General features: G+C 43.3%; 1 protein-coding gene across 1 annotated transcript in view; it reads right to left on the reverse strand.

Moving 5' to 3' along the window:
* The window catches only part of RERE (arginine-glutamic acid dipeptide repeats), a 387,592-nt gene extending 365,678 nt beyond the window's left edge, over positions 1 to 21,914 (reverse strand). Inside the window, exon 1 of the mRNA XM_082274341.1 lies at positions 21,602 to 21,914. The gene's annotated coding sequence lies outside the window, so the exon portion shown is untranslated. The remainder of the gene's footprint in view (positions 1 to 21,601) is intronic.
* Between the last annotated feature and the right edge of the window lie 1,918 nt (positions 21,915 to 23,832).

A 23,832-nucleotide genomic window follows, 5' to 3' on the forward strand; every position in this document is an offset into this window, starting at 1 on the left:
ACACACTTTTTTTTCCCCCTGCAAAATCTGTGCTATTAGAATTCACAAATATAAATATATGTACTTATTATACATGAGTAAGTTAAAAAAAGACTGTAGCTTGCTTTTAACATCCTTTTACAATGCAATAACATCAAAGGCAAACACAGGAAGCAAAGAAATCATTGAATTCTATTGTGAGCACATGAAAGGTGTGATGTGAAAGTACACTAAGAATCAACAAATACTCCTGAAATAACTCTAGCAGCATGCACAGTCCAACCCTGATAATACTGATCCATGATCTTACAATACAGTATTATTGCAGAGGCTTTAGACTTTTCATCTCCTGCAGTTGCATGGAGGAAATATTATATTCAGAAACATTTTAGGACCATGGAGGATACTTTACCAAAAGATGGCTATTTCAAAGAAAATTCTTTCACAACCTGCAGATACTTCAAAGACGTTGGTCCTCTAAGGAAACGAAAAGCAACAGCATTGAAGCTTTACAGAAATGGAGTTACGCCAACCTCCCCTTTAGATACAAGAGTCACTGTGCTAACAGGCAAGCATTTTAAGTAAGCACTGTCGTGAGATCTGATTCTGTACATTTGTCTGATCTCCATCAATACAAGGCTATAGAACACAACAAACAAACCAAGAATTAAAAGGGAACTAGCTTAAGTCATTTCACTTTATAAGTGGTTTAAAGAAATGTAAACCCAATCATAAAATCCCACATGAAGGCCCTTATTTATGGCACTTCCTGCTATAGGATGACAACGCTCTGTCCTCGTCACCCAAGCTGAGTTATCACCATACACAGTGGAGACAAATGGCTGTTTTAGCCCACATTACACAGGAATGGTCAACTGTCCACAAACACACCCTAATGCCTCGTACACACGTGCAGATTGTCGGCCGAAAAGATTTGGCTTGTTAGTATGATGCTTCCGACATCCGACAGCGCACTTTCGGCCGAAAAGAATCTGTCGTGCAAGCATTAAAATTTTTGTATGCCGACACCAGAGTGGCCGATTGTTCGCCAGTCAATACAGAATTCGGCCGACAGACAGCAGATTTGCAAGACTGGGCATGCTCAGAAAAGAAAAAACACAGGGAAAGTTAACCATCACATGACATCACTTCTGCAGTCGGCGGACAAAATTCGTGTGCAGTCTTTTGCACTTTTCAACAGACACAACAGCCCGGGGACAAAAGACGGCCGATCTGCACGTGTGTACGGGGCATAAGAAATGTGCCATTCAGCCATCATTGGGATGAATGTATAAAGGAATTGGCTGTGAGGAGGCCACATGAGATCAGCACCACTGAGGTGTAACAAAGGATTACAAAGTTGAAAGGATATTTTTCAAAAGAAAAAATAAATTGCAATTATTTATGATCCACAGCAATTACCAAAATAAAAGTCATAACATTTACACATATCGTAATGCATCCTATTTTAAATAAGCATCAATTATCAGGTTGAGGGCTACTTTAATTCAAAGCTGACAAATAGAAAACCTCTTAGTTGTAATTAGCACAAAATACTCTGCAGATTAAAATTTTTACTCCCTGGTTTATGGGGTCACTGAAGAGAGTTAGCCAGAGCCTTTCACCTACCCCCTGGGAAGCCTACAAACAAGAGCCTTCCATGGAGATCTAAATGCCTGGTCTTGTCAGAGAGATTGGGTCCATGGGAGACCAAGGAGCCTTTATGGATACCCCATACCTACTGGGCCACTAATGGAGCATGCTCTGCTATACAGTTTTACAATCTTTAGATTTTGTTCCTTTGTGCTGGTTGGCTATTTTACACATTTCTTGTTTGAACTGGATATACCATGATGGTGTATAAATAAAGGCCCGTACACACGTACCGATCGTCGGCATACAAACGTCGGCGGACGAAAGATCTGCCGATTGTACGCGTGTTAGTATGGTGCCTCCGACAGCTGTCTGCGCACAATCCGCGGACAAAAGTCTTTCTTGCAAACATGAAAATTTTTGGCTGCGGACACCAGAACGGACGATTGTTCGCCTGTCAGTACAGAATTCGGCCGACAGACCGCAGATTTGCAAGACTGGGCATGCTCAGAAAATTAAAAACACAGGGAAAGTTAACCATTACATGACATCACTTCTGCAGTCAGCTGAAGTCTGCAGACAAAATTCTTGTGCTGTCCTTGTGCTGTCTTTGCACTTTTCAACAGACACCGACATCCCGGGGAGAAAAGACGAACATTTGTATGCCGACGATCGGTACGTGTGTACGGGGCTTAAGAGTGACATTGGAGGAACTAGCTCTGTAGCTTTCATAGGTGAAGCGTGTGTTTTTCCTGGGGGTGCTGCCCGGTCTGCTTCTCTTCTTGGGGTTGGTCTTCCTTGCTCTAGGTTCCTATTTAGATGTCTCCCCATAGCCTGAATAGATATGATGGGCCCAATAGGTAGTTGGTCACATAAGAGACTGAAGCCCTAAAGAAGTGGTTTTGACCATGCAATGCGTGTAGGCAAGCTCTATGTACAGTCTGACTGATACCCTATGCTTTTTTACTAGTTGGGGCTAGGTTTTGTCCATCTGATGTGAAATGCATTTTTTTAATACTTTAAAATTATGACTTTCTAAAAGTTGTGTATTTTTGTTGATAGCAGATATATCAGGTGGTGGTCGTCATCAAACGCCTATTTTTTTTGCCTCTTACACATTGATTATCATTGCTGGGCTGATAAGCTCCTGATATAAAGCTAGTTTAGCTCTTTAGATACACCCTCTACATACACCATTTTCTTTGTACTGAGATCTAAATCACTCAACTTTCCCAGGGTCTCCTAAAATTTCACATAAGAGGACTCAAAAATGAGATCTTGCAGGGGTGTCATTGGCTTTTCACAACGCGGGTGTTCTACCACTGAAACTTAAGGGCATGATGAAAAAGGTCTGCTGAGTGGCTCCCAAACAATGCTCTCAGCCACTTTTTTTGGGGGTGCTGGGGTACCTAGTTTAGACTGCGGATTTAAAAAGCACAGCGGGGCGGCGGCTGTGAAGTCACAAGCAGCACCGCTGACTACCCACAGTTGATGTCTACACTGGGGAACCCAAAGGCTGAAAAAGAAGTGGCCTGGGTAAGGATAGCACTAATTTTTTTTTATTTTTTTACCTACCCAGAGTGAAGAACCTCTTCAAGCTGGGTACACCCTGAACGAAAATCGGCCAGTTCAGCAGGTTCTCCGTGTGAGAATACAATAGCACAGCAGGGAAGATCTGAGCACCAACATCGCTTGAGTGCGGCGATCGGACAGATTTCTTTTCACAAAACTTGCAGTGGGTACCGGGCTTTACAGTATGTTGCTGTTCTACAGAATAAAACAGTTAAGAGGGAAGCGTGTGCATGTGTTTTATTCAGGAAGCAATTCTGTAGCAAATGAAAAAGGGATACATTTCCAAATAACTATTTGCCTCCTTTCCTAATATATGTTTACACAGTGACGCTGCAGAACAAAAAGTCAACAGCTTGTACTATCTTGTTCGCTCGTGCCCAGATTGTGTCAACAAGCTGTAACCGTCAAATATGCACAATAGAAGGGAGAAACTGAAAAGACAACCACTAGTTCAGAACTCAACCTAATGTAACAAAAAAAAAAGGGAAAGGTACATGGGGTTGAGAATATTGACAGAGCAAAGGCATAACACATGCAGACACTGTGTGACAATAGAATAGAAATCAAAATGGCCTCCTGTTAATAAGGAGACCTGTGCACCTTCGGGAAAAAAAAAAACATTAAAAAAAAAATGACCAGGCATTGGTCCTGCCAAGGTATACAAAAGCCTATAGGGAGCGTCCCTATCTAAACTGGAAATCCACTTTGAGTTAGTTATTACATCTTGATAAGGGTTACCCCACTCAGACTAGGGCTACACGAGTCTTGCAAAAATGGCAGACAGTGTGCCTAAAGTCTGATGTACACTTTTCCCGTTCAACTGTCAGCTCCGGTCAGAGCCGCTGTACTAAATATCCAATGTTAGTACAGCGATCTCCCGCTGAGCTGTTGTGTTCTGACAGGGGGACCAACCCCCCTTACTTCCCCCCCACCCCCCCACACCAACCCCTCTTCCCTCTCTATGTTATCTTTCCATGTACATAGTTTTTTTAAAGTCATTTAGAGGCAATTTTTTTAAAGCAAAAAAAAAAAAATAATGACTTCAGAACGGTAGTTTATAGACATTTGAAATACCAAAAGCTTCTAACAACGTGCAAACGTTTTCATTTACAGGCATTTCTAATGGGGAAACATACTAACGATTTGCAGTAGGGAGAGAGAGAGGGGGGGGGGAGAGAGAGAGAGAGAGAGAGAAAGAGAGATATGTGTTATCTGCAAAAACTATTCCAAACGAAAACACTCATGAAAGTCGCCGGTGTTCCGTGAAAAAAACCATACCCGTGAGAAAACCATACCCTCGTCACTTCCGGTGCACCTACGGAGGGTATGGATTTCTCACAGTAGTGTGTGTAATGTTATACTTGCTGCGATTACATTAAAACAGCTCCTCTGCAACATCAGTCATCTCTGCTCCTATCCCTGTTACTTCCCTCATCTCGGCTAATAAATATAAAAGCGGATCACGGAGCCGAGATCGCCGTCACTTACATTTCATACACCTGCCGCCGCTTTTATATTTATTAGCCGAGATCAGGGAAGTGTCAGGGATAGGAGATGCCCCATGTTGCAGCCGAACTGTTTTAATGTAACCGCCGCAAGTATAACAGTACACACAGTGCCTTGATAATTTCATTCCCTCTGAGCATGCGTACTTCTGAACTTCTCTGCTGTGCAATGACGTATCCGGGGCTCTGAGCATGCGCACTGCTACGCTGCTCAGCTGTTTCAGACAGGAAGTGACGAGGGTATGGAATTCTAACGAGGTATGGTTTTCTAACGTTACACCGGTAAACGTGGCATATAAAAAAGGTCGGACAGATGTTTTTTCACTTTGTTTTCTAGCTGTCAAGTTCCAGCATTCAGAAGAGGTTTTCAAACATCGGTTGTACATGAGGCCTTACTCTGTGACTTGCTACAAACATAACGCATAGTCACAATGATCAATAATGATTTGGGGGGGGGGGGGGCGACTAATGCCTCACACACACGTTCAGATAATCGTACGACTTATCCTTCGCATTTTGTTGCATGATACTAATATCGAATTCAACAATGCGTACTTTGCGTATGATTTTTTTTTTTTTGTACGATTCTGGAAAAGCTTCCTGGTTGCGTAATAGCGCAAAACAAAAACAATGGCAGCCAGGCTTTTTCCGGGTTATTTTTGGGTTCCTGATCATGTGTGGTCTTTGTTTATCGATTTTTAGCGGACGCATACTGTACTGATTAAACAATTGCCGTTCGCTAGGCTATAGTACCACAGAAGTTTTCATGTTTGTCCCTTTGAATTTTGTTGGACGAACTGTCCTCATCGGCTGTCAAAAGCTGTGTACTAACAATCAGATTATCGCGCGATCAATCGCGAGTCGAAAGCAATATTTTTCATACGATTATCTGAACATGTGTACGAGGCATAAGGAAATGCTTCACTCACTTCTGTAGCAGACAATGACATTATCTCAATCCAGGACAACTAAGGTAGGCCATACACTATTTGAATCTTGGCCGGCTATAGCCGCTAGCAATCATTTCAATCTTCTTCCAGCGGGAGCCAACGGCTTGGCAGGAGGGATTCCTGCATCAAAACGGTCTGTGTTGATGGGGGAATCCAGCAAATTTCTTTCCTGAAACCCGTGTATGGCTGGCCTAGCTGGCTCTTAAGACCGGTTTTAAATAATGAAAAGTAAAAAAGTGGAGTTTTTTTTTTAAATATCCTATTGTTGCTGTATATTGTGACATGTCAGGAATCTATTACTGTAGACTTTTAATGTTATAAAAAGTCAATTTTAAAGTCTAAATGACTATGTTCAGCTCTGTAATGAAGCCATCAGTCTCTGAAACCTTTTGGTAAAACATTGGAAAAACCTCCAAAGTCTGCTATTTTGTAATTCTAGTTTTACAACTAATAGCAGGTAAAACAATTATCCATATTTTGCACATATTTTTGGACCTAATCAATAAAGTAGGACAATGACTAATAATATGCAAACAGCCACGACCCACATTAGCTATTCAGAGGCAAGATATAGTTCAAATCCATTTCTGAAAATGAAAGTTGTCTAGCTGTCAGTGATCCTCATTGAGAACTAGCCAAGGTAGGGCTTATGCAAAAATCCAAATATTTAGCATTCGATCTTTGCAGTCTTCATTAGGATAGATTTAGAATTGCCCTATTGGTTTCACATGAATACTTAAAGTTAACCAACACTTCTGTGTAGTGTAAGGTCACTTTAACCTGGTTGTAAACCACTGACATGAAATATAAACAAAGCATATCCTTCTATAGTGTGTACTTGCCTAAATCTAGAGCACTAAAGGCCCGTACACACACGCAGATCGTCGTCATACAAACGTCGGCGGACGAAAGATCTGCCGATTGTATGCGTGTTAGTATGGTGCCTCCGACAGATGTCTGCACACAATCTGCGGACAAGAGTCTTTCTTGCAAACATGAAAATTTTTGTCTGCAGACACCAGAACGGACAATTGTTTGCCTGTCAGTACAGAAATCAGCCGACAGACCGCAGATTTGCAAGACTGGGCATGCTCAGAAAATAAAAAACACAGGGAAAGTTAACCATTACATGACATCACTTCTGCAGTCAGCTGAAGTCTGCAGACAAAATTCTTGTGCTGTCCTTGTGCTGTCTTTGCACTTTTCAACAGACACCGACATCCCGGGGAGAAAAGACGAACATTTGTATGACGACGATCTGCGTGTGTGTGTACGGGGCTTTAGGCTCCATTCACACCTGAGCATATCATTTTCAGGCGTTTTATTGGGTGTTTTTCGCAGGTGCTTGGAGGCAGGCATTGACATCTAACAAAAACACTTGTAATCTGCCAAAAAAGAAGCTCTTGTACTTTTTTGAGCTTCAGGCATTTTGCTTCAGACGACAAAACGCTCATATGTGAACAAGGGTCATTGATACTATGTAGAGGGGAACCCATTCAGCACTGGACACAGAATATGACCTTGGTCTTATGGGGCGTATTTACCATACACCCATGAAGGGCCATGTGTACCTGCCTGGGGATGCACAGGTTTTCCATGCATCCCCAATTATATGCATGAAATGAATAGGATTTTGCTTGTTGGGTGTTTTGAGACTTCAGAGATGAGCATTTTACAAGCTGAAAAACACTCAGGTGTGAACAGGGCTTAAGTGTAATTTCTGTCTGCTGTCTACCAGCACAGGTCACTTCTGGCAAGTTTTCCTGACACCAGGAGGTAAAAAGGTGACAGAGGAGGGAGCTTCAGCACACAGCCTATGATTGACAGCCTCAGCTCTGCCCCTGTGTGAAGGGGGTTGGGGTGCGTCCCTTCCCTCCAATCAGCTCTTACTGAGCTCTGGAAACTAACTTCAGCTCCCCGCCCCAAAATCTCAGACAAGCTGTATAAATTCTGAAAATGGCTGTAGAGAAGAGAGGGCTGAGGATAAATAAATAAATAGAGCTATAGGAAGATTTGTTTCATCTGTGTATCACCTTAAGCTAGTAACTTCACTGGGTATATGTAAGGGTTTAGAACAACTTTAGGTCTAAATCTTCTGGGTACCATGCCAAGCAGCTTCAGTTATGCATAGTAACCACAGGGCACTGACGCCATTTGCTGTAATTTTATTTATTTTTTTAAATACAAGGAGCTTTCTGATATGATGTTGGAGTTGTGGGGCAGTGAGGTCACAATCTGTGTCACCCAGAGAATTCAAGGTATTTATTGAAAAAAAATACAAGGCACTCTGCATATGGAGGCAGGGCTGTAGATACTATGTAGAGGGGAGACCATTCAGCACTGGACACAGAACATGACCTTGTTCACATGGGGTGTACTATACCATACACCCATGAAGGGCCATGTGTACCTGCCTGGGGATGCACAGGTTTTCCATGCATCCCCAATGATATGCATGGCTCCATCCAAGGTCCTGAAATAAGACATTTTTTCATTCTCTCATTTTTGGGATATGTGATGGAACAAATAAATGCCTTCTGTCCCAAAGGCTTTAATTCACACGATATTTGGGTGGAAGGCTTTTTGATTCCTTTAGTCCCTTCATTTAACCTGTATAGTTACATGGTTTTGTTTGCTAAACTCAACTTGATAAACTAAAATTCTGTCATGTTGCCATGGGTAACTACACTTGTGTAAGTTAATTTGTCCTTCTGACATAGCATGCATATCCTAGGAATATTGCTGATGCAATAACGTGCTCGGAAAATAAAGGTCTCATTCACACCAACTGATGTATTACAATGCAGTGACTGATGTGCGTTGCGGTTTCCTGATGTGCCAATGCCAGCGGGTCACAGTGTTCACCATCCCTCAACTCCTGGCGTGAATATACCCAAAAAGTTTATTTTGACCAAATAAGCCAATCAGCTATTTTTACAGTCCAGGTTTAAACTGAATCAAGATATTACAATGGTGAGGATGGAATCTTTCCTTTCAGACCATAAGCCCCAGTGTATCCACTGAAAAATCCCAGCGATCTCATCTGGAAGCATTGCATACATTGCTGGACTACAGCTGGCACAAGATGTAATTTACAGCACATTAGCCAGTACATTGATCTATTTTTATCTAAGCTATAGGGACTATTCAGCACTCGGATACAAACACACTTTCAGTAGAACAGACTTTCCTCCCTCCCAGAAATCACACATCCTACCTTGAGATTTTATGTTATGTGCCAAGATATAATTCATGAGGTAATATTGACCTTCCAGCTTGGAAGAAGCTGTACACTGGTTGAAGACATATTGATTAATACACTATTACAGGCTGTAAAAGCCTATGGAACGTGTCAAGCGTGCAAGCAATGTATCATAGAATATTATGTACAAAGTGCAGACTAGAGAATGACAGACTACAAGGAAAAGAGAATGTGATCATAGCAAACCAAAGGCTTAACACCGCAAAGCCGGAGGACTAAAATCCAGCTGCCACGCATCAACTTGATTTGATGAGACAAAGAGCCAATAAACACACAGAAAATGCCAAGGAAGATATATAAATATATTGTATACACACACACACAGCTCAAAAAAATTAAAGGAACACTTTGAAAACCCATCAGATCTCAATTGGGAAAAATCTCATGCTGGATACCTATACTGATATGGACTGGGTAATGTGTTAGGAAGGAAAGGATGCCACATTGTTTGATGGGAAATAAAATCAACCTACAGAGGGCCCAATTCAAAGACTCCCTGAAAATCAAAGTGAAAAAATGATGCAGCAGGCTGGTCCGTTTTGCTGAAATTTCATTGCAGCAACTCAAAATGGTACTCAGTAGTTTGTATGGCCCCCATGTGTTTGTATGCATGCCTGACAATATTGAGGCCTGCGCCTAATGAAAAGACTGATGGCGTCCTGGGGTATTTCCTCCCAGATCTGGACCAGGGCATCTCTGAGCTCCTAAACAGACTGAAGTGCTACCTGGCGGCATCGGATGGACCGAAACAATGTCCCAGAGGGGTTCTATTGAATTTAGGTGAGAATGAGGGCCATTTAATGGTATCAATTTCTTTATCCTCCAGCAACTGGCTGCATACTCTCGCCACAATGCTGGGCATTGTCATGCACCAGGTGAAAACAGGACCCACTGCACCAGCGTAGGGTCTGGCAATGGGTCCAAGGAATTCATCCCAATACCTAATGGCAGTCAGGGTGTCATTGTCTAGCCTGTAGAGGTCTGTGCGTCCCTCCATGGATATGCCTCCCCAGACCATTAATGGCCCACCACCAAACCGGTCATGTTCAACGATGTTACAGGCAGCATAACATTCTCCATAGCTTCTCCAGACCCTTTTACATCTGTCACATGTGCTTAGGGTGAACCTGCTCTCATCTGTGAAAAGCACAGGGCGCCAGTGGCGAACCTGCCAATTCTGGTGTTCAATGGCAAATTCCATGGTGACAGGCAGTGAGCAAAGGGCATACTAGAGGACATCCAGTCCTCAGGCCACCCTCATGAAGTGTTTCTGACATTTACACCTGTGGCCTGCTGGAGGTCATTTTGTAGAGCTCTGGCAGTGCTCATCCTATTCCTCCTTGTACAAAGGAGTAGATACCAGTCCTGCTAATGTGTTAAGAACCTTCTACAGCCCTGTCAAGCTTTCCTAGAGTAACTGCCTGTCTCTTGGAATCTCATCCATGCTTCTGAGACTGTACTGGGAGACAAAGCAAACCTTCTGGCAATGGCATGTATTGATGAGCCATCCTGGAGGAGTTGGACTGCCTGTGCAACCTCTATAGGGTCCAGGTATCACCTCATGCTTCCAGTAGTGACACTGACACTAACCAAAAGCAAAACTAGTGAAAACAGCCAGAAAAGATGAGTAGGGAAAAAAATGTCAGTGACCTTCACCTGTAAAACCATTCCTGTTTTGGAGGTCATCTCATTGTAGCCCATCTAGTGCACCTGTTAACACCAAAGCAGCTGAAACTGATTTAACAACCTACTCTGCTACCGGACGAGATCACTATCCCAGAAGTTTAACTGACAATGCTATACTAGGATTAAAAAGTCTTCCTTTAATTTTTTTGAGCAGTGTACACACACATACTGGGCGCCCACAAAAACACAAAGCTGAAAGAGCAGTTCTGATTGTCCAGAGCACTGCACTGGAAACATGAAAATAAATGCATCAGTTACAAGCAGATCTTACATTAGTCAACTTAAAGTGGACCTGTAAAGAAAAGAGAATTTCAAACTGTATTTTCAGGGCTCATATCAGCAATACCAAATAGCCTTTTGGAGTTAAAAAGAGTGTGTGAGTCTCCCCTTCCCCCACCAAGAACACAAACGTGCTGCTCTTGTCTCTCCCAGGTTTCCTATTGCATAGACAAAGAGGACATTGCTTTTGGTTACCAGGCACCTTTGTGGCCGTTTAACATGGTTAGAGACTATAGTGTATTGTTTCTAACAAACAGGCCTTACTGGTGCTAAAAGAGGACCAGAGCATACCATTGTTCTCTAGATTCTCTATGTATATGTAGTATATGTAGAATTACAAACCACAGACAAAAAAATATAAATAGCTTTGTAGATATTTGTGAACAAGTCATCTTTCAGCATAGCTGAGAGACATGCATTGCTTTGCATATAAAAAGGAGATGAAAGCTCCCCCTGCAGGCTGGATAAAAGACTACAAAAATATTCTGCTACATTCCATATTTAGTGGATTTTCTTTTTTTTTCTTAGTCTTGACATCAATAGTGTACAAAACCATTATACTTTCCCTTGAGATAGACTAGGTGCGTGTAGCTTGAAGGTGTGTGGTTTTTTTTTTTTTTTTCGTGGGGGGGAGAAAGTATTTTTTACCTCCTGAATGTCAAAGCAGCAAAAGGGGTAAGGAACATCTAAACATCGATCTAGTGAATAGTTCAGAAGTGAAACGATAAAACCATGCTAGGACGAGAGCTGGGGGAGGAAGGGAGGACACAAGCACATAATTACAATTGTCTATTGCTTATTGGAATTTCAAGACAGACGCTCTTTATTCATAATTCAGCTCAACAGTGCCCAAGAAAGATTACAGATACACATTTGCCCTGAAACCTGATTCAAATTGATGTATTCAGCTTCAATCACAGCAGTTTATTGAGCGGCAATAGCTGATGCACCACTTTCAACAGCCACAAGGAAGGCAGGAAAAATGGTGTAATACTAGGCTGTTTTATTGTGAAGGCAGATCAAATAACATTTTATGTGCTGTCTGCCAAGCGCCCTGTTGGCCAAAATGCAGCGAGAACTCGTGTGCTCGGAGCGAAAGAGCAAATTTCAGTATTTCAGAGAGTAAACCCTGGAGACGGAGGATGGCAATAACTGTGACAGTTTGGTTAATCTTTCCTTTTTACCACAATCATTTCCCTACTGAGACACTAACTGATAAAAACCGTTATTTCCTTTCAAGGTAAAGCTCAGAACACCGGGGTGCGGGGTGCAAATACATAGCAAGCACCTGTATAAAAACACATGGCGATTGTATCACATCCAATTATCGGTGGACAAATGTAGTCACGCACATGAGCAGGCCCATTCACACCATGTGCAGTGACCTGCCTTAATCTGCACAGATCAACACCGGCTCACAGCTAGGGGGACTTACATAAGCATTCATTTCAATGTGCCCTATTCACACCACAACACTGCCTGGAGGTGGGCGTCAGTGCCTTACAGAAAACAGACATGACGAACCCACAGCTCACCTAAAGCCATCACCGGTGAGCATGCAGTGGTGCACGGGAATTAAAGATGCATCAATTTGTGACCTTAATAAATTAAAAAGAAAAAGAGTAAAAAAGGTAAACACAGCACCTGGTGTTTTACCCACACATCAGACGCCAGCTTGCGCGCTAAAATGGCTCCATGTAGCATGTGGGCTAGTGTGAACGATCCCTTAAAACACTAAAGAGGATTGCCAAATCAACAGACATTGTGATCTGCAAAAAAGTACACTCAGCTAAACACATTACATAAACTGAACATCACTGAATGCCTAGTGTGAACCTCGTAGGGTCTGAATTCTGCTTAGCTGTTCCTCCTGCCGCAGGTTTAAGGCCCCTTTCACACATGCTGTCCGTTTGTCCATTTTTCATCCATCTGTTGACAGGTGAAAAATGGACATCAATGCATATCTATGAAAAAAATGGATGTAAATGGCTGATCTTCCATTTAAATTATTTTACTTCCACGTCCGTCATCATCCATTTTTTTTTATAACTGATCAAAGCTCTATTTTTCTTCCATTTCTTCCGTTAAAAAAACGGATCAGATGAAAAACACCAGTTTCTCATCTGTTTTTGCATTGGTAGTGGATGTAAAAAAAAAAAAAAAAAAAAAATTATGAAAAAAACAGGACGACCACTGACTGAAGATAAACGGACGACCACTGAAGATAAACGGACGACCACTGATGATAAACGGACGACCACTGATGATAAACGGACGACCACTGATGATAAACGGACGACCACTGATGATAAACGGGCGACCACTGATGATAAACGGGCGACCACTGATGATAAACGGGCGACCACTGATGATAAACGGGCGACCACTGATGATAAACGGGCGACCACTGATGATAAACGGACGACCACTGATGATAAACGGACGACCACTGATGATAAACGGACGACCACTGATGATAAACGGACGACCACTGATGATAAACGGACGACCACTGATGATAAACGGACGACCACTGATGATAAACGGACGACCACTGATGATAAACGGACGACCACTGAAGATAAACGGACGACCACTGAAGATAAACGGACGACCACTGAAGATAAACGGACGACCACTGATGATAAACGGACGACCACTGAAGATAAACGGGCGACCACTGAAGATAAACGGGCGACCACTGAAGATAAACGGGCGACCACTGAAGATAAACGGGCGACCACTGAAGATAAACGGACGACCACTGAAGATAAACGGACGACCACTGAAGATAAACGGACGACCACTGAAGATAAACGGACGACCACTGAAGATAAACGGACGACCACTGAAGTAAAACTGATGAATACTTCATCTATTTTGACGTGACTGAACTGAAGGAATGAACGGTCCACATGTGTGAAAGGGGCCTAAAAACACAAGGTTTATCTCCTTCCCTTCTCCCATTAGATGATAAAATCTGACAAGCACGCTGATTGGTTTCCAATCATGACTTGAAGGCTAAAGCTGAATTCTAGGCATGCAGATAAAATATTTGAACGCTTTTATCTGGCAAAGGATTTGCAAACCAGGTCTGTACAACTCAATCCTAAACCAGGCTAAAAATATGGGTCGTTTTCAAATTTTCAAGAAAATGTAAATTGTTCCCTGCCTTTGGGAAGCTGTGATAAAAATAACATGTGGTGCTGGACATCCATGATTGAAAAAAACTGAAATCCAATGAAGGACAGGGAAGGGGTCAGCAAGGCTGAGGCTGGATGATGCTGGATGTCCTCTAGCCAGGAAGCAAGGCTGACTTGATCCGACTTGCTGCAGCTTCTAAAGCACACTGTGTAACAATCAGAGTGTGCATTGAATTTAGAGTATGCAATTTCAGTAAAGCAGAGGAGCCTGTACAACTGCAAGCCTGGAGCTCAGCTTTATATTTACATTACAGTATGTAAGAATAAATATGCAGGCATTGTGGTTTACAGAGTCCTCTTCTGCAGGAATGATCAGATCAACAACAAAACACTAAGGTGGTTATCTGATCTTATCTGAGCAGTTCTACTGTCCACATCCCCCAATTCACAGATAGACAAAGCTGGATGTACAAATCTGTATAGAAATCATACAACTACAGAACAGGGAAATGTAAACACCTTGCATGCCATGTTAAAATTTAGGCCAATCCCCAGGCAGATAGAACACAAAATGAATGCAACTTAAGTACCTGAATTTGCCTTGACATCGGCCACTTGAAAAATCCCTGGGAAAAGGAGGGACAGCACTACAAGCCAATCAATTGTGCCATGAATGAACATGGAGAAGGGAGAACAGAGGAATGATCTTATCAGCCATCTGCTGCTCCTTCACTGCCCAATTAGCAGCCTGTGGGTGGGGGTGGGGATGAGGTCACTGTGTTCCTCAACTGAAGCAAAAAAATCAGGTCACCAGAAAAGCCTTGTGCTGTGGCAGAGCTGAATAAATCTCAGAACTGCATTGACAAATGTATCAAATTAGGGAAATAATCTTTGTATTCAGCTATGTCCCTGGAATACATCCTTACATTATATTAATAATGCTATGAAAAACACTACAGTTAAACAAGAAACAGAACAACATTGTACATGACAAATGCATTACCCTATTTTATTTAACCACTAAACAAATTAAATCTTTTGCAATTCCTCATAAATGTTTTCTTAAGCAAACATGAAGTGGCACTAGTGTGACGTGGAAACCAAGATCACCTGCCAATTCTCTTTATAAACAAAGATGGCTCACTTTTATAGGGATCTAGGTTTCCTCTGACATTTCCTGCCAGGTTTGCCCAGTGTGTGACCAAAAGAAAGGATGGAGGTCACAGGTCTACCCGTGTTGTGTGCTCTACAAGTGGGCTCCCCTACTTTACCCCACTCAGGTCTCTGGTAACTACAGGTTAACCCCAGTGAGCCTCACCAGTCAAGCTGGGAAATGACGCAGGGGACATCAGAGGAAGCATTAGATCACTGTGTACAGAACTGGCTGTATTAGATGGGAGATACGGCCATTTATGGCCGCTCTGATCTTGGAATGGCTGTAATAAAGAAAGCCCTCTGGCAGTCTTATTAAAGCGAAACGAAAAGCTCTCTGAACCAATAACTAATTAACGCATGTAGACAGGAAGGTGCTAGTGTTCTTTGGTTACTTCCTGGTTTCATTAAGCTGTGAGGAGGTGGGGCATCCTTCTCTAAGCACACCCTCCTGCCTGCATGCCTGAGCTAAGGGCAAATTCATTCCAGGAAGTAAATGCTACATGAATATGCCCTTACTCAATATGGCCACAGCTCGAACGGTTAGGGGTCGTTTTCTCAAAAAAATAAAGCTAAACAGTTTGTGATGCTCAGATACAGTTTTGTTCCACTTTAATTAGGGAATGGCACAGATTCAAGAACGATAAAAACGCCTGACAAGTTACTGGAGCTCAGATCACTGAAGGCTCATTTACACTTCTGCATGTCAATCCATGCTTAACGCACTAAAACGCATACCTCCAAATAAAAATAGCCTCCTCTTAGTGCTGAGCCTCTGTTCTCATCTTAGTGCTGCAGTGTATTTTAAAAAAAATACAACACAACCACGTTTTTTTTTTTTTTTTGCATACAAGTCCCATAGTAATCAATAGCAATGAATTAAATGGATATAATATGGATTTGAATGCACTAGAAACATCCATTAACAAGCATTGGTCAATGGCTGTTAATCATATGCACTCCAAGTCAAAAATGTGCATCAAAGTGCACGTCATTTCTCAAAGGAAGCAAACACCAATATATCACAACACAACTGCCCTAAAACTACAAAAAAAAAACCTCAAAACACACATCTACATACATATACACCCACACAGATCTAAATGGGCCATGATAGATTACTTTGTGCCATTATAGAAAAAAAAAAGTTAATTTGTGTCAAGAACAGCTACAAAAAAAAAAAAAGAAAATGGATTTTTGACTTACTGTAAAATCCTTTTCTCCAAAGTTCATTGACAGACGCAGCTCCATATTCTTCTTGACCATTGGGTTATGCTGCCCCCTACCAGAAGTAGGACACTAGGCAGGAAAAATCTTTACCATGCCTATGGGTCAGTCCCTACAGGCATACACCCACTCACTCTGCTATAGGATTCAGTTTTGTTGCAAGCAGTGTTTAGAAGAAAAACAAAAACCCATCCCACTCAGAAATAGAGGGGTGGGTTGCTGCCTCCGTCAATGAACTTCAGAGAAAATGTCAAAAATCCAGCTCTCTCTATCGTTCATTGACAGATGCAGCTCCATATTCTTCTTGATCATTGGAACATCCCAAAGCAGTATTTGCATGAGGGGTGGAAAAACAACAGAAAAAAACATAATTCCCCAAAGGTTAAAGTTAGCCAACCAGTGAACATGGAGCTCAACCAGGAACAACTTGAGCTCCTACTCCTAAACTAGGCAAAAACAAACTGTATCCTATAGCAGAGGGAGTGGGTGTATGCCTGCAGGGACTGCCCCATAGGCATGGTAAAGATTGGTCCTGCCTAGTGTCCTACTCCTGTAGGGGGCAGCATAACCCAATGGTCAAGAAGAATATGGAGCTGCGTCTGTCAATGAATGATGGAGAAAACAAAATTTCAGCAAACTTTACAGCCGATTCTTACCTATAGGTACTGATGTAGGCCTATCCAGCTCTTACCAAAAACAGATTTTAAATGACTAACAGTCTTTGTAAAGAGAAGCTGTAGCCTCTGCACCCATGTACACATTTTAAAGTATCCCAAGATAAAACTTCTATTGCAGGTGATGCCTGTAATTTGACTGTAAGCTCTGTGAAGACTGATGGTAAAAAGTGGTGTGGTGAGGATACATTTTATTACTGATTTAAAGAGTCCTAGCTGGCTGAAGAAGCTATTTTTACCATGAAACTGTATAACAATTACACATAATCTTGCTCATGAAAGTAAAGTTTCCTTCAATAATGCTAAATAAAATTTTATTGGCTAAAAAAAAAAACCCATAAAATCCTGACAAGCCTCAGCCCTGCCCTCCAAGATACAAACACAATAAGAGAACTAAGCAAACCTCTCCAACGCCTTTCAGAACAGACACTTTAAAGTCACAAGTGGGAGCAGAGCATTATGGGAGACACAAGGCAAACAGAAAGCCACTAGCAAATCTCCGCTGTGATTTCACCACAAAACCTGACATCACATCCCAATTAAAAGGAGAACGGGGAATTTAACATTGAAATATAACGTGGTACCTCACACCTCAACTGGCAAGTCCTCTATTTTTATTGGATCGGCTACAAAATGTGAAACCAGCAGGGAAAACATACCGCGCTCACTACCGCTAAAAGATCCTGAGCGATCACAGGAAACAGAACGCTTCGGAATTTAGACACAGTAACTTTTTATAGGTTAACATAAATATTATAAAAAGAGAGCAGCATATGAACAATCTGGAAACACTTTGCATACATCAGTAGTTCTGGAACATAGATAATCTATCAATCATTAACGGCTTAAATCCTAAACAGTTAAAGCTGAAGTCCGGGATACTTCCAAACTATGACCAACATTTCCTGCCCTGTGTATATTTTAAAATCGTGATCATTTTTTTAGTAAAACTTTAAATTCCTCAGAGATATATCTGCATAGTCTGTGACATCATCAATTGGATTAAAAAAGCACAGCTTGACCAGACACCCAGAGGAGGGAACGAAGCAGAAACATTTCTGTTTACTGCCGCTGAACTAAAATACCATTTCACAATGAAGTTGGGGCTATGGATGGTTCATTTGGCCAATAATAAGGCTGCCTGGCCTGTCAATTATACAGCATCTCACAAAAGGGAGTACACCCCTCACATTTTTGTAAATATTTTATTCCATCATTTCATGTGACAACACTGAAGAAATGACACTTTGCTACAATGTAAAGCAGTGAGTGTACAGCTTGTATAACAGTGTAAATTTACTATCCCCTCATAATAACTCAACACAGCCATTAATGTCTAAACTGCTGGCAACAACCTCCACCCCAAGTTAAAATGTCCAAATTAGCCATTTTCCCTCCCCAGTGTCATGTGACTCGTTAGTGTTACAAGGTCTCAGGTGTGAATGGGGAGCAGGTGTGTTAAATGTGGCGTTATCGCTCTCACTCTCTCAAACTGGTCACTGAAAGTTCAACATGGCACCTCATGGCAAAGAACTCTCTGAGGGTCTGAAAAAAAAAAAGAATTGTTGCTCTACATAAAGATGGCCTAGGCTATAAGAAGATTGCCTGAAACTGAGCTCAAGCATGGTGGCCAAGACCATACAGCGGTTTAACAGGACAGCTTCCACTCAGAACAGGCCTCGCCATGGTCCACCAAAGAAGTTGAGTGCACGTGCTCAGCATCATATGCAGAAGTTGTCTTTGGGAAATAGATGTATGAGTGCTACCAGCATTGCTGCAGAGGTTGAAGGGGGGGGGGGGGGGGTCAGCCTTTCAGTGCTCAGACCATACGCTGCACACTGCATCAAATTGGTCTGCATGACTGTCGTCCCAGAAGGAAGACTCTTCTAAAGATGATGCACAAGAAAGCCCAGTTTGTTGAAGACAAGAAGACTAAGGACCTAGGATTACTGGAACCATGTCCTGTGGTCTGATGAGACCAAGATAAAATTATTTGGTTCAGATGGTGTAAGGCGTGTGTGGCGGCAACCAGGTGAGGACTACAGGTAAAATGAGGGAATCAAACCGCGGTTGGTACTACACTACTGGGGTAAGTTACAAGACTGGTGAAGGTGGTGCAGAAACACCACCACCAGTCCATCAACCAGGATGTTGGCTACAACACCACCAGTCCATCAACCAGGATATTCGCTACACCATGCCATGGAAATGCTGAATTCCAAATTGTATTGATCAGGTGCTGCAGTTTGGATTAAAAAAAAAAAAACACCAAATTGGTTAAACGTGTTAATAAACCATCATTGTGCAATGTGATAATTAGGAGCATACTACAGGGCTACTTCGCTTTGCAAACCTGTTTGCTTTCTGTCTTAGAAGTTTCTCTCCTCCATTTATAGGGTCGAAGGTGGCTCCATTGGCCTTGCAGAGTCCCCCATGGAGCCACCCTTGCATGCACACTTCAGTCTGTGACAGGGCCTCCATTCACCTCGTTACCTGTTTAAGGGCTCCTGCACATGGGTGCATTAGGGGCATATAACAAAATTCGGGCTTTTTTCTATTCCAGGGAAGCCCAGGTGCAGCGTAGAGCTGCCCACAGGCATGAATGTATGTGTGCAGGCATATGCCAGTACTCGCACATACATCCAAATGTAGCGTGCCGAAAAAATCCCCAAAAGCAAACATTGTACATGGTATACGCAAGTTTACGTTGGTACCAGTGTATATACCCCTGCACAGTACTGTTCAGGTCTATAGGGGGCAGCTGGGCTTCTCCTGCACAGAACAGGCAGAATTTTATGTTGTATGCCCCTAAAGCACATATGTTCATGAACCTGTTTGGAGAGGAGAGACTTCTGTACAGCTTAGGTTGGCAGGCCTGGGAAGAGGGTGCAAATGCAATCTAACATCAGTTGGGAAGAGGGTGCAAATGCAATCTAATATCAGTTGGGAAGAGGGTGCAAATGCATTCTGATATCAGTTGGGAAGAGGGTGCAAATGCATTCTGATATCAGTTGGGAAGAGGGTGCAAATGCAATCTAATATCAGTTGGGAAGAGAGACGGAGTACTGCTGACATGGGTGGTCATGTGACGTCCTCCCTGATGGAAAAACAAGCAACTCCATCCATAATGAGCAACTGACAACAAAGTCAGAGATTTGGAAATAAATCTTCAAAAAATAGTGGATGCTGTAGGTTTCCTTGATGGAAGCGAATACATTAGAATAAAAAAAAAAAAAAAAGACAAGGTTTTAATGCTAGTTTGAGGTAGTAAAAATTGTTAAAATCTGCCAAAAATCAGTTTTAAGTTGCCAAAAAAAAAAAAAGATTTATGAGAATCCAAGCAGCCTAAACACTTTATGACTGTCAAGTGCTATCAGCCCTGGACAGGCATCTCTTAGCAGTTAGGAAGGATGTGATAAATATGGGCAGGCGCTCTGCATTTCCAATCCACCCCCCAGCCTAGAAAACACGAGGCTGAAAAGCCAAGTAGATATTACACTGTGCTGTGAATGAGTGAAGCCACATGTGTTCCAGAGGATAGAGAGGAAAAAAATAAAAGAAATCCTAGCTGCTTTTCTCAGCAAATAGAAAGCGGTCGGGCCAGTCTGTCACTGCAGCTGAGAACATGCTTTGAGTAAACATTACAGACTAACACCAAATACTGCTCCAATTAAACATGAAAGGCATTCCAAGATCCACTCCTGAACTCCAAGCATTAGAAGAGGGGAAGAGAGGACAGCGTAGGCACACAGCAGACTGAAGTCCACGGCTCTGTACTCCAGCCAAAAACACAAGAACTCTGCCCACAGCCCATTGTTCCCTCTGCCCTGTGTGCATGTTTATAGCAGGTAGACCCAATGGATTAGAGGCGCCTCCACCACACATCACCCCCAGCGGGGATTTATAACCCTTCACTGAAGGACATGCCTGACCTCCCCACACCTGACCATATCACCCCCATTCAAAAGATCAACATAGCCAATCAAAGCCAAGAACAGAGCAGAGGGGGGGGGGGGCTCCATCCACCCCAGAACAATATCACATTTATTGGTGATTTACCAGCAACTTCAACATTTCTCACGTCTCCCTGCCTGCCTCTAATCCAGGGGGCTCTGGAGTCTCACCCCTGCTGTTGCATTCTGAAAATAACATAAATCCTTCAGAGAGCGGTTGTTTGTGATGACCACGAATCGCCCGGCTGGCCATACACGAACCAATCGGATTGTTGGAGATTTTGGATCATTTTCCCACCACTTTCAGGGTGACATTCGGATTGTTGGGGGAGGGTGTTGGACATGAAGATGCGGATTGGTGAAATGATCGCTTTGGATTTATATTTCCTCTGATAAAACTCCTGACACCGAAAAGTGACCCCGATCGATGGTGGCACCATTACCATCGGCGCTGTGCTCATCCATCTGATTGGCCACCATGAGACGATCCAAGTCGGTGAAATCGGTCAGCTCATTTATAAAATAATAAAACACCCCCCAACAAGAAGTGCCCCCCCCCCCTCCATAGAAGTGGGGGAGGGGGGGCTGCAGACCCCCATGGATGGGGGGAGGAGCTCACCACTTGCCTGTGATCCGAGCCTCGTCCAGCCTGGAGTCGTGCAGCTGCGGCCAGGCCCTGGAAGCTCCCCATGGATTAGAAGTGTAGAGATCCCGGAGAGGAGACAGATCCGGCCACACACCGGAGGAGGAGATTCCTCAACAAAGGCGGATCGCAACTCACGGCGGCGATCCCGGTCCCCGATCAGCAGCGCTGCCCTTCCGCCTCCTGTCCCCACATGCACGCCGCTCCGCTCCCCTCCTCCTCCTCCCCTTCTTCTTCTCCTTCTTCAGCTGTTCAGCAGACACTTCCACATGCCCGATCCAGACTCTGTACAGCAGACAGCCGGGGGGAGGGGACAACCCCGTCCGGCCCGCCCTCTCCTCTACTAACCACATACAGCGGGAGGAGGGAAGACTCGGACTGGATCTCCCTCCCCCCTTTCTGTGATCAATGGTATCTCCCCCCGACAGCCTGATCACTGAAAACACAGGTGGGGGGTGGGGCAAGAATCTCCCCCCAGACACAGGGAGACATCAACTCTGCCCAGACACATCCCACTGGGAAAAACTATTATTTATACAGTGCCAACAATACACACAGCTTTCCTACATTCACATCATCAGTCCCTGACCACAAAGAGCAGACAATCTATCCTACATTCACATCATCAGTCCCTGACCCCCCCAAGGAGCTTACAATCTATCCTACATTCACATCAGTCCCTGACCCCAAGGAGCTTACAATCTATCCTACAATCACATCAATCCCTGACCCCAAGGAGCTTACAATCTATCCTACATTCACATCAGTCCCTGACCCCAAGGAGCTTACAATCTATCCTACATTCACATCAGTCCCTGACCCCAAGGAGCTTACAATCTATCCTACAATCACATCTGTCCCTGACCCCAAGGAGCTTACAATCTATCCTACATTCACATCAGTCCCTGACCCCAAGGAGCTTACAATCTACCCCACATTCACATCAGTCCCTGACCCCAAAGAGCTGACAATCTATCCTACATTCACATCAGTCCCTGACCCCAAGGAGCTGACAATCTATCCTACAATCACATCAGTCCCTGACCCCAAGAAGCTTACAATCTATCCTACATTCACATCAGTCCCTGACCTCAGGAGCTTACAATCTATCCTACATTCACATCAGTCCCTGACCCAAAGGAGCTGACAATCTATCCTACATTCACATCAGTCCCTGACCCCAAGGAGCTTACAATCTATCCTACATTCACATCAGTCCCTGACCCAAAGGAGCTGACAATCTATCCTACATTCACATCAGTCCCTGACCCAAAGGAGCTTACAATCTATCCTACAAATCACATCAGTCCCTGACCACAAGGAGCTTACAATCTATCCTACAATCACATCAGTCCCTGACCCCAAGGAGCTTACAATCTATCCTACATTCACATCAGTCCCTGACCCCAAGGAGCTTACAATCTATCCTACATTCACATCAGTCCCTGACCCAAAGGAGCTGACAATCTATCCTACATTCACATCAGTCCCTGACCCAAAGGAGCTTACAATCTATCCTACAAATCACATCAGTCCCTGACCACAAGGAGCTTACAATCTATCCTACAATCACATCAGTCCCTGACCCCAAGGAGCTGACAATCTATCCTACATTCACATCAGTCCCTGACCCCAAGGAGCTGACAATCTATTCTACAAATCACATCAGTCCCTGACCCCAAGGAGCTTACAATCTATCCTACATTCACATCTGTCCCTGACCTCAAGGAGCTTATAATCTATCCTACAATCACATCAGTCCCTGACCCCAAGGAGCTTACAATCTATCCTACAATCACATCAGTCCCTGACCTCAGGAGCTTACAATCTATCCTACATTCACATCTGTCCCTGACGCCAAGGAGCTTACAATCTGTCCTACAATCACATCAGTCCCTGACCCCAAGGAGCTGACAATCTATCCTACATTCACATCTGTCCCTGACCTCAAGGAGCTTACAGTGCCATTGCTGACAATCGGGTGTGACTTTGACAGGTCAAATCGCTTGACCAGTCACTCCAATGCGAATGAGGGCCGACTCACATTCATACATGCATACTGGGGCCAATTAACCTACCAGCATGAAAGAAGAAAATGGTCGCACACCAGCACAGAATCCAATGAAGAAACGTTCTTTATACACATAAGTGGTACAAGGAACAAGCACGTAGCAGTCGTGTGAAACGCGTCTACTGTCCTACTCTGCTGTACCT

Source organism: Pelophylax lessonae (genome assembly GCF_965119305.1).
Source record: "Pelophylax lessonae genome assembly, chromosome: 12".
NCBI classification, from domain to species: Eukaryota; Metazoa; Chordata; class Amphibia; order Anura; family Ranidae; genus Pelophylax; species Pelophylax lessonae.